This window comes from Peromyscus leucopus, unplaced genomic scaffold, assembly GCF_004664715.2.
Source record: "Peromyscus leucopus breed LL Stock unplaced genomic scaffold, UCI_PerLeu_2.1 scaffold_876, whole genome shotgun sequence".
In the NCBI taxonomy this organism is placed as follows: domain Eukaryota; kingdom Metazoa; phylum Chordata; class Mammalia; order Rodentia; family Cricetidae; genus Peromyscus; species Peromyscus leucopus.
The window spans coordinates 76,286-87,007 of NW_023505812.1; the positions used below are offsets into that span (position 1 = coordinate 76,286).

The following is a 10,722-nucleotide window of genomic DNA, read 5'->3' on the forward strand; positions in this document are numbered from 1 at the left end:
TGAGAACCCACTCTACACCACAGTGCTGGTGCCTCAGTGTTGGCCAAACTCTGGAGTCACTGACTGGCTTGACTTTCATATGGTGAATATGCATTTGGTCTGTACTGATCATGGAATAAACACATCTCTCTTTTTTAATGCTGGTGTCTCCCTGACATTTCTTTGTGAACCAACTAGGTTTTCTAGTTTGCTTAGGGTAGGCCCAGGTCCCTAGGTACCTTTGCATAAGATTTACCAACAGTGGCCACTGAGCCCCTCTCCACTGGTGGGTTCTGACTTTCCTGGGCAGGAGCTCCTTGGGCTCAGAGTTCCCCCCAAGTTGAAGCTGTAACAGGGAGCCAGAAACTCTGTAAATACCTGGACTGGGTGGTAATGGGCCTCAGTGAAACCTTGGCCAATATCCAGACCACACTCTTAACAATGGCCCTCCTCCATCCTGGTCTCTTCACACAAGGCTCTGGGCCACTCTTCCCACCATGCTTGCCTCTACCTAACTCCTAATTTGATTTAAGCTCAGGGTTAACCAGATACTCTTAGGTAAGTGTACATTCCCTCCAAATAGGGTCTTTGTATTCCCACATATGAACACATTTCTGCTGAGAAAAGCCCCCAGATGGCTTTCCTGTCCACCTGTTCACACATGCCACAGCTACAAGGCATGGGTGGCGCCCAAGAACAGTCGTCCCTAAGATGTAAGATAAATAATTATATGTATGCAGAAACAAGACTGAAATATTTTCTAGCACTGTTAACCTGTATCTCCTACCCCTCAACCAGAAAGGCCAAACCTCACAGTTAGGGTACCCAGCCAGTGTTCACCTCCCTGTTCTTAAGGTCCTGTCCCCCTCCAGGCATTTCATATACTACTATGTGGAAATGATGGCATTTTGGTCCTCTGAGGTTTTTTCTACCACTCTTGTTCAGATTATTTCCCCATGCTGGGCCCCGCTTTTGAGCTGGGGAAATGATTTCATCTGTACCACCTTGCTCAAGTTTTAAATGGCCTCCACACCTTCTGATCGGTGTTCCTCTAACTGGGTTGTAATTAGAACTGGGATCTATTTAATTTCTGACCATTTTCAAGTCCTTCCCCACAGTACTAGACATCTTAGTCCTATACAAGAATAAGAGGTGTGTACAAGCCCCCACTGTACTGTATGCACGGGTCGCTTGGCCAATAATTATGTCAGTGAATCTGAGACTTGTATTAAAATACTTTAGACATTTGTAGAAGGGAATTCGTAGACTTTTCACTTATATACTAAAGGGTTTTTTTTTTTTTTTGCAGTTCTCATTGCAAAAATAAACATTTGTACTGAATATAAAGTTACCCTCCTGTGATTACTGATGTCTTTCTGAGTATAGAGTTGGGAAATGGAGGTTAGTTGGGTGTAGAGACAAAATTGTATAGTGGAGTTCAATAAAGGGAAGTTCTTAGATGCCTATTGGCCAAAGAGCCACGTTGGAGGCTCGGTAGAAATCCTGGGGACACCATGTTAGATTATTAATTTTATGGAATATTAAAGAAACCAAAGTTAGCCTGGTGTGGTGGTGGTTCACACTTACAATCTCAACACTCAGGAGGGGTGGAGGCAGGAAAAAATGTGAGTAGGTGGCCAGCGCCCCTTCCCATCCCCAAAACAGTACAGGTTAATCTCAGTACAAGGAAAGAGATGGTAAAGTCAGAACAATAAAGACAGTGTCATTCTACTCAAGTGGATTTTTTACTGAGGTTGAACAGTGGCCATTCGCCAAGGGTTTAATTATCGTCCTTGTGCAGAATAAATACACTGTTTAGTATCCTGTTTGATAATAAAAAAGGCATATACAGTGGCAAGTGGGGCAAGAGATGAGTAGAGTGCAGAGAAGTGAGGGAGCCATGTGCAATAAGTGGTAACTTGAGAGGCAATACTCCAAGATGGTAATGTTTAACTAGCCACTTAGAAAGGCCAGCTGGTAGGCATGCTTGCCTAGCGTGCAAGAGGTTCTGGGTTAATTGCAGCAGCATCACACAAACCAGACGTGGTGATGTATCCCTGTAATTATAACTCGGAGCGAAGCAGATGGATCAGTTTCTGGTCATTCGCTACATAGAGGTTTGAAACCAGCTGTAGTGTACCACAGCCCTGTCTCAGAGCTAGCCACTCAGTCAGGCATCAGGGTTCTCAGAAGGCTGAAACACAAGAGGATCCTAAGCAGTTTATAAGATCTTGTCTCAAAAATTTGGGTACAGATGGCTATATCTGTAATCCCATCAAGCCGGAAGGGGAGGCCAGTTCGCAGGCCAACCTAAGCTACATGGCTGCAAGAGTCAGCATGAAAAACAAAAACCAAATAAATAAGTAATTGTTCCCCCCCTTTATTGAAAATATTTTTTTAATATATAGTTTTCCCTCCCTCTATTACTCCCAGTTTCATCCTACCTGCCCTCTCTGGATCCACTTCATTTCTGTCTCATTAGAGAAGAACAGGCTTCTAAAAGATTGAGTGTGGACAAAGCAAATCAACAGAAGGAAAAGAGCCCAGGAGCGGAGCACAAGAATTGGAGACCCAGCTGGGCGGTGGTGGCACATGCCTTTAATCCAGCACTTGAGAGGCAACGTCAGGTGAATCTATTAGTTCAAGGCCAACCGGGTCTACAAAGGAAGTCCTGGGACAGCCAAGGCTACTCAGGCTCAAAAAACAAACAAAAAAAGTCCACTTGTTCACACAATCAAAAGTCCCAATAAAATACTGAGCTGAAAGCTATATACCCAGAGGACTGGTCTGTGGTTGCTGCTTCCGTCTCCGAATTCATATGAGCCTTACTCAGTTGATTCAGAGGGCATTGTTCTCCTGGTGCCTTCCATTCTCTCTGACTCTTATACTCCTTCCACCTCCTCTTCCTTGGGGTTCTCAGAGCTCCGAGGGGAGGGATTTGATGGAGACCTCCCATTTAGTGCTAAGTGTTCCAAGGACTCTCTCTGGCTGTGGGTCTCTGTATCTGCTCCCATGAGCTGCAGGAGGAAGCATCTCTGATGATGACAAATTAAGACAAATCTTCTGATCTATGAGTAGAACAGAAGATCAATTAGAGTCAATCCATTGATACTTTTTTTCTTTCTTTTTTGACCAATAGTATTTTGCTTTTACCCTAGGTCTCTAGGCTATCTAGCCTCTGGTTCTTTGTTACCCAAGCAGTGTTGGGTGTGGGTTCAGTCTCATGGGGTGCCTTAAGTCAAACCAGACCACAAGTTCTGTGCCACCATTTGCCCTAGCATATCTTGCAGACAGGACAAATTGTAGGTCAAAAGTTTTGTATCTAGGTTGGTGTTTACCTTTCTCTGTTGGTAGCCTGCAGAGTACATTTCCGAACCAAAGACACCAGAACATAGGGTGAAGGCTCCATGTGGGCACCAGCTCCACTTCTCCATGTTCAGTGAGTTGTGTGGGTAGTGAGCCAGTTTGCAGAGAGCAACCCATTGTTTAGCAACAGCCTGGGTTTGTTTGGGGATTCCCATGGGACCCCATTGGCCAACAGCTTGGAAACCAGTCCTGGTACTGGAAGCTTTGTTTGGTGACAAGAGATGGTCAGTTGGGACTCTGTCTCCCCTATTATTAGAAGACCTCATTAGGATCACCCTCACATATTTTAAGATGTTTCCACTGCACTGGGTTTCCATACCATCTTTCAAATGCCTCTCTATTCCAGCTGTCTCTCCCCTATTTCCTCTCTCAACCCTATTTCTCCTCCCTACCTGATCCTCCTGTTCCAATCCCCACATGTCCCCACATAAAATCTATTCTAAAATCCCTCCCAGGGAGATCCATGTTCCTTCCTCTATACCTAACCTCTCTGGGTCTATCCACTGTAGGTTGGTTATCATTTATTCAGTGGCTGATTCCCACATTTAAGTGAATTCATACCATATTTATCTTTCTAGGGCTAGGTTACCTCAGGATGATTTTTTTTCCCTAGTTCCATTCATTTGCCTACAAATTTCATGCTTGCAAAAACATTTTAGCAGCTGAGTAATACTCAGTAATCAATTTTTTTTTTTTAAGGCTAAGAGTGAAGCGCCCTGCTGACGTGCTTACCCTGCATGTGCAAAGCTCTAGGCTCAGTCCATACTACCGCAATGATAGAAGCAGCTACAGAAGTGCTTCCCTCTAAATACCTCATGTTTCTCGAGATAACTGCCAGAAGGAATCTGAAAGCTTGCCAGTGGCCTCAGTGTTGGGTGAACACAGGCTGCTGCCCCCATGTTGTCCTGGATTGCTGCTAAGGCAGATGATAGAACTTGAGGCAAAATGACCTCATCCCGGAATTTCAGGTTCAGGATCTGTAATGTGAGGCTATGATGATGCTACCTACATGTACCAGGGCTGCTACAAGGGTTAAATAATGGATGTCCCTAAAATAGTAAAGGATCTTGGGAAAGGTTGCAAAGGAGCTAGCTTTGGCTGAGACACGACTCGTGACGTAATGCCCCATCATACCGGGCGCTGCCCTGTTTCCTCTTTCAACCAGAGCCGCAGTGACCCAGTCTGCCCAGGCTAGCTCCAGCTTCCAAGTCGGGCCTGTTCTCCTGGAGGCAGGATTTGCCTAGGGTTAGCTGCCACCTACAGAGCCTGGACCTCAATGCGACCTACTTAGCACCTTGGCCCCACCCGTCGTTTAGAAATCCATGGCCACTGCTGTCCATTCACAGTCGTGTAGGGGTGATGGACAGACTTTCTAAACCAACGAGAGGAGAGGAACCAGCGGGGTTGGAACCAGTTAAAAGCGGTGATGGGTCCCATCAGGACCAGGAGAAGGTCGAGGTCAAGGGGAATGTCACGCACTCTAGCTTAGGAAGTACACAGTGAGACTCCTGCCTACATCTGCCTACTAATCCAGCTGTCTATATAGCGCAGTGTGGCCTTCGCTTTCCGGGTTTGCTCCACTCTTCGTGTCAGTTTCCGGCCTCTCTACAGCTTCAGAACAAACTCCAGTCTGCGTCTAGCCTTTACCCAAGCCAACAAACCCAGCCTTTGTCTTTCTCATCTAAATACGAGTTCCCCCTAATTCCCCTTCCACCTTCATAAAGCGCGCCCCTCACCCTTGCACAGCATCTGGGCTAAATTGGGTCCACCCACCCTGCGTGTGCCAGGCCCTTCGCTCAAAGCTCCACCGATCTCACAGAGCGCTTCCCTCTCGTAAGAGTAATCCAGGCTTCAACTCGCCTTCCTTAGAGCCTTGCCAGTTGCTGTTTATTTTTTGTATGTAGCCCTGAATGGTCTAGAACTTGCTAGATAAATCAGCTGGCCTTGTACTCAGAGATCTGCCTGCTTCTGCTGAGAGTAAAAAGCCCCGAGGGTTGCACGTGCTGCAGCGCGAGTGTGGTCAGAGGACAACTTGTGAGAGTCAGTTCTCTCCTACCACTGTGGTTCCCTGGGATCAAACTTAGGAGGCCAGCGTGGCGCCAAGTGCCCCTTAGCTGCCGAGCCATCTCTAGGTCCTGAACACCGCGCCTGCTTGCTACAGGAATCATTTTAATCCCTGTCCCTGTCTTAAACTCCATCCAAGATGACCTAGGCGCTGCCTGCAGTCCCTCTTTCCCCTAAAGTTCCTCCCCAACCACAGAAACCAGATCCTCTCGGGCTCCACCCCCCTCATCTTTAAGTGTCTCACCCAGCCCAGGTCGTTTACCTGCCACTTTGGAGTGAGTCATGCGCGGTGGCAGTCTCTGCCCGAGCCGTTCACCTGTGTCCTCAGAGGGTTCCGCAGCGCCGCAGCACAGTGGGATCCCAAAACAAAGGCGGTGGGCTCCCGGAGCCGGCACCGCCGGTTCAGTCCTCCGACCCCGGCTCCGTGGTGGTCCAGAGCGCGAGGATATGCCGGAGGAGTTTGTGGTGACGGCGCTGCTGGCGCCCTCACGCCTCTCGCTGAAGCTGCTGCGCGCCTTGGTGATGAGCCTGGTGTATCTGGCTGCCTTGGTGGCCGCCGTTGTCTACAGCTGCATCGCGCTCACCACCGTGCTGTGCCGCCCCCGCCGGGGCTGCTGCGGCCGCCAGCGGTTGTCAGCGCCAGACTGCCTGAGAGACCCACACTGGGCGAGCACTGCTTTCTGACCCTTAGGGTGAGTGCCCCTTGGAGGCAGGTTTCACGGGTGGGTGGACGGAGAATGAAGAAAGGGGGTTGAAATGGAGTCCAAATGGATCTGCGGCCCATCTAGGAAGGAAGTTCCCTTACCTGCCTCAGCTCTTACTTAGATTGGGCTTTCCCTCAGAGTTCGGCCTACGTCTGCACTATGTCTCTGCTGGTCGCGGCAACGGGCCCCTCATGCTATTTCTGCATGGCTTCCCAGAGAACTGGTAAGTCTGGGTCCCTGGGTCCTGGTGCTCACTGGACTGGGAAAAGGAGAGCTCTGACCATGAGAAAATGGGAACTAACAGGGTTGAGTAGTCCTGGGGTACAGAACATAAAAAAAAAAAAAAAAAAAAAAAAAAAACCCAGAAGGTGGCAAAGAGGCAGAGATACCGCCCCAGAGGACAGGTTATCCCTCTGAAGAGACTGGACGAGGGGATTATTGAAGGTGAGGTGCCTTGGGCCTCTCTGCCTGGATTCCCCCATTCCTTTCTAAGAAGTCCAGAGCAGAAAGGCGGGTGCCCTAAGGTAGTTGCTGGGTATAGGAGGTACATCCTTCAGATGGCTGACTCAACTCCCAACTCCCTCACCGGGCAGTTCTCCTGGCGCTACCAGCTGCGGGAGTTCCAGAGCCGTTTTCCATGTGGTCGCTGTGGACCTGCGTGGTTATGGCCCCTCAGATGCTCCAAAGGATGTGGACTGTTACACCGTTGACCTGCTGTTGGCTGATATCAAGGACGTCATTCTTAGCCTGGTATGAGTCAGTAACCAACGCAGGAGAGCCTCTCCCATCCTGTACACTCATCTTATCGTTGCTCCTTTTGGACCCACTCCCACACTTCTACCTCACCCCTACTACATCTTACACCATCACGTCTGCCCCCTCTTCCCCCCAGGTACTCAAGTCCATCCTTGTGAGCCATGACTGGGGGCTGTCCTTGCCTGGAATTTCTCCATCTACTTCCCGTCCCTAGTGGAGCGGCGATGGTCTGGTCAGCGGACCTCCTATGTCGGTGTTCCAAGGTGGGTGGGAGTGCTGGATGTGCCTAAATGCCAGGGTGTACGTCTGTGACCTGTCACTGTGTCAGGGACAGAAATCAGTGAGAGTGTACTCAGGAATAACCCGGGTATAACAAAATGCTTTGGACTAGGGCTGGGGTACAGCCGAGTGGTTGAACATTTGTTTAGTATATTAGAGGCCTGGGTGTAATCTCCAACATTGAGAGAGAGAGGAGTGGGGGGGGGAGGTTCCGGTTAGATTTAGGCTAGAGCCTAAATCTAAGTATGAAATTAATTAATTAATTAATCTTCTTATACACTTTGTACACGTAGAACTGAAAGTAATTAATACAATAATTGTAGTAATTTTGTGTATGAAGAAACTTTGTGATTGGCTTTACTAGCATACCCCTATTAATCTCAGCACTTGGGGCGGGCGGGGCGGAGCGATGGACGGCTTCAGTGTGTGAACACTTGCTAGTCAAAAAACTCTTGATTCCTAGTGCCCACGTGGTGGAACTCCAGCTCCAAGGGATCTAATGTCCTCATCTGCCTCTGTGAATACCAGGCACATACACGGTACACATACATACATGTAGACAAAATACCCATACACATAAATAAAAATAATAACTCTAAAAAGAAGCCAGTCATAGCGGTGTGCACCTTAATGCCAAAACTCAGGAGGCAGAGACAGATTTCTGTGAATTGAGGATAACCTGCTCTACATAGTTAGTTCCAGGACAGCCAGAGCTGCACAGTGAGATCCTGTCTCAAAAAAAGAAAAAAAACTGATCCAAAACAGAACAAAAATAAGTCTAAAAGAAAAATCAGTACTTGGAAACTGAGTCAGGAGGATCATGAGTTAGAGGCCAGCCTGGGCTATACAACAAGATCCTATTTGTAACAAAACATGACACACCATAACACACACACACACACACACACACACACACACACACACACACACACGAGTGTACATTGAACCATCAGAGGTCAGCTGTGGAATTCCCCACGTGTAGTACCATAATAACACTGAAAAATTTCATCAAGGCGTGGTCTCACATGCTTTTAATTCCAGCACTCGTGAGGCAGAGGCACAAAGATCTCTGAGTTAGAGGCCAGGTCTAAAAGAGCTAGTTTCAAGACTATACAAAAATACCCAGTCTCAAAAAACAAAAAAAAAAAAATTTTTTTCAAGAGGATGGTCAACCTCGGCCTGCCAGTTGCCTATGGTAAACTTGCATAGCATCACTTTACAAGGCTCTTGGGTTTTACGAAAGGGCGGTTAGCTTTATGTTCCAGCTAAGGGAAACTGAGGCAAAGGAAACAATGTTGTCTCTTTCTTTCTTTCTGGGCCTGGAGCTTGCTACATCTCCCAGGCTGGCCTTGGACTCCTGGCGCTACATCTGCCTCTGCCTCCTGAATGCTAGGATCAAAGGCGTGCGCCTCTACCCCCGGCACTGATGTCTTTCTTTTGACAGTGGAAGACACAGACAACTCGCCAACCGCACCACAATAGAATCAGATGCCCTCTCTGGTCACCTCATGTCTTTTGTCATTGACCTCCATTTATTGGCTAGTTAGTGTGGGGGTAGAGGGGGAGATAATAGAATCAAGATTGCTAATCACATACTCTGCACCGAACTACACCCCGAGTCTTACCTGAATAGCACTGCATCTTTACTGTTTGGTATCTGTCTTCTCCTACTCCTTTCTGCAGGACCCTGGTACACAGTAGGTGCTCAATAAATGTTTATTGGGTGAAGCAGGGAACTATGTCCAGGCCTAAGCAGAGGAAGCCTGCGGGTATCTCTGGGGGCACCCAGGAGCTACAGAGGAAGGCACCCCCATTCTCCTGTTTGTTTGTTTTTTAGAGACAGGATTTCTCTGTGTAGCCCTGGCTGTCCTGGATCTTGCTCTGTAGACCAGGCTGGACTTGAACTCACAAAGATACACCTGGCTCTGCCTCCTGAGTGCTGGGATTAAAGGTGGGCACCACCATCACCCAGCCATTCTTTTTTTTTTTTTTAAAGAGTTATTTTTGTTATATGTTTCTCTCTCTCTCTCTCTCTCTCTCTCTCTCTCTCGTGTGTGTGTGTGTGTGTGTGTGTGTGTGTGTGTGTGTGTATACATGACTGCCATGGAGGCCAAAAGAGGGCATTAGATCCCATGGAGCTAGAGTTACAGGCCACTGTATGCCACCCAATATGAGTACTAGAAGCAAACTTCGGGCCCGCGGGAAAGCAGCGAGCACTTGTAAACACTGAGCCATCTCTCTAGCTTCGCCTGTTCTGCAGCTCTAAAGACAACTTGGCAGGCAGTGCTCAGCCACAGTGCGTGCGGTCGGTGTCTTCACAGACAGGCCAGCAGTAGCGGTGTTCTAGAGGCCCGCGTGCCTGAGCTGGGTGTGCAGGGATATAGGAGCACAGGGCCATCTCAAGCCCGGACTCTTCACATCCTTTACCCTCTTCCTAGAATACTCAACCCGCCACATCGGCCAGTTATTCCGATCAAACTACATGTTCCTGTTCCAGCTTCCCTGGCTGCCAGAGACGCTCTTGTCTTTGTCGGACTTCCAGGTGCAGTGAGGGCTGAGGTCCAGGAAGAGGGGAATAGCAGACTGGGGCTGGGCAGCGCTGGCCACTGAAACCAGCGCTCTACTGTGTAACACCCAGATCCTGAAAGCCGTGCTCACCCACCACAAGACGGGCATCCCACGTCTGACCCCTTGTGAACTTGAAGCTTTCCTGTATCACTTCTCGCAACCTGGAGGCCTCACGGGGCCCATCAAACTACTATCGAAACCTCTTCAGTAAGGCTACACCTAGGAGAGAAGCTCAGGAGCGTGCCAGCCCCCCCTCCCCAAAATGAAGGTAGCCATTCTTCTAACTGTCTGTCTTGGCCGTAGGAACTTCCCGCTGGAGCCCCAAGAACTGTCCACACCCACGCTGCTGCTGTGGGGGAGAAAGACACACCTTACAGCAGGGCTTGTAGGAGCCATTGGGAGTCATTTTGTGCCGGGTCGGCTGGAAAGCCACATCTGCCAGGCAGTGGGCACTGGATTCCACAGACTCATCCTCAGGAGATGCATCAGTACATGTGGGCCTTCTTGCAAGACCTACTGGACTAGTGGCCCTTGCTCGCCAGCCAACAGGTACATAATGTGCAGGAGCACACACCTTCCGTCCTTGTGGACCTGAGAGTCCGTGCAGTGTGTGCACACAGGATGGACTCCCAGCTCACCCACAGCACATGACCCCGCTGTTGCACACAAAAGCACCTGTGGGTGCCCTGCCCCACACATAGCATGGCTGTTTTGACTCTGGTAGCCAAGAATGCTTCTCCCTTGTGGAGTTAGAAGATGAGACTGTCTTACCTCTCTTTCCAAAGCGCCCCTGCCCCAGTGGCTATATAAACCACAAATTCTAACCTTTCTGTCTTGTTCTCTACCTCCAGTCTGCAGCTTAGGTCTTCCCCAATGTTGCGAGCAATATATTCTTTTTTGTTTTTTCGAGACAGGTTTCTCTGTGTAGCCCTGACTCTCCTGGAACTCACTCTGTAGCCCAGGCTGGCCTCAAATTCACAGAGATCCGCCTGGCTCTGCCTCCCGA

General features: G+C 48.9%; 1 pseudogene; it reads left to right on the top strand.

Moving 5' to 3' along the window:
* The first annotated feature begins 5,691 nt into the window (after window positions 1-5,691).
* On the top strand, window positions 5,692-10,421 carry LOC114680876 (annotated as a pseudogene).
* Window positions 10,422-10,722: the final 301 nt, after the last annotated feature.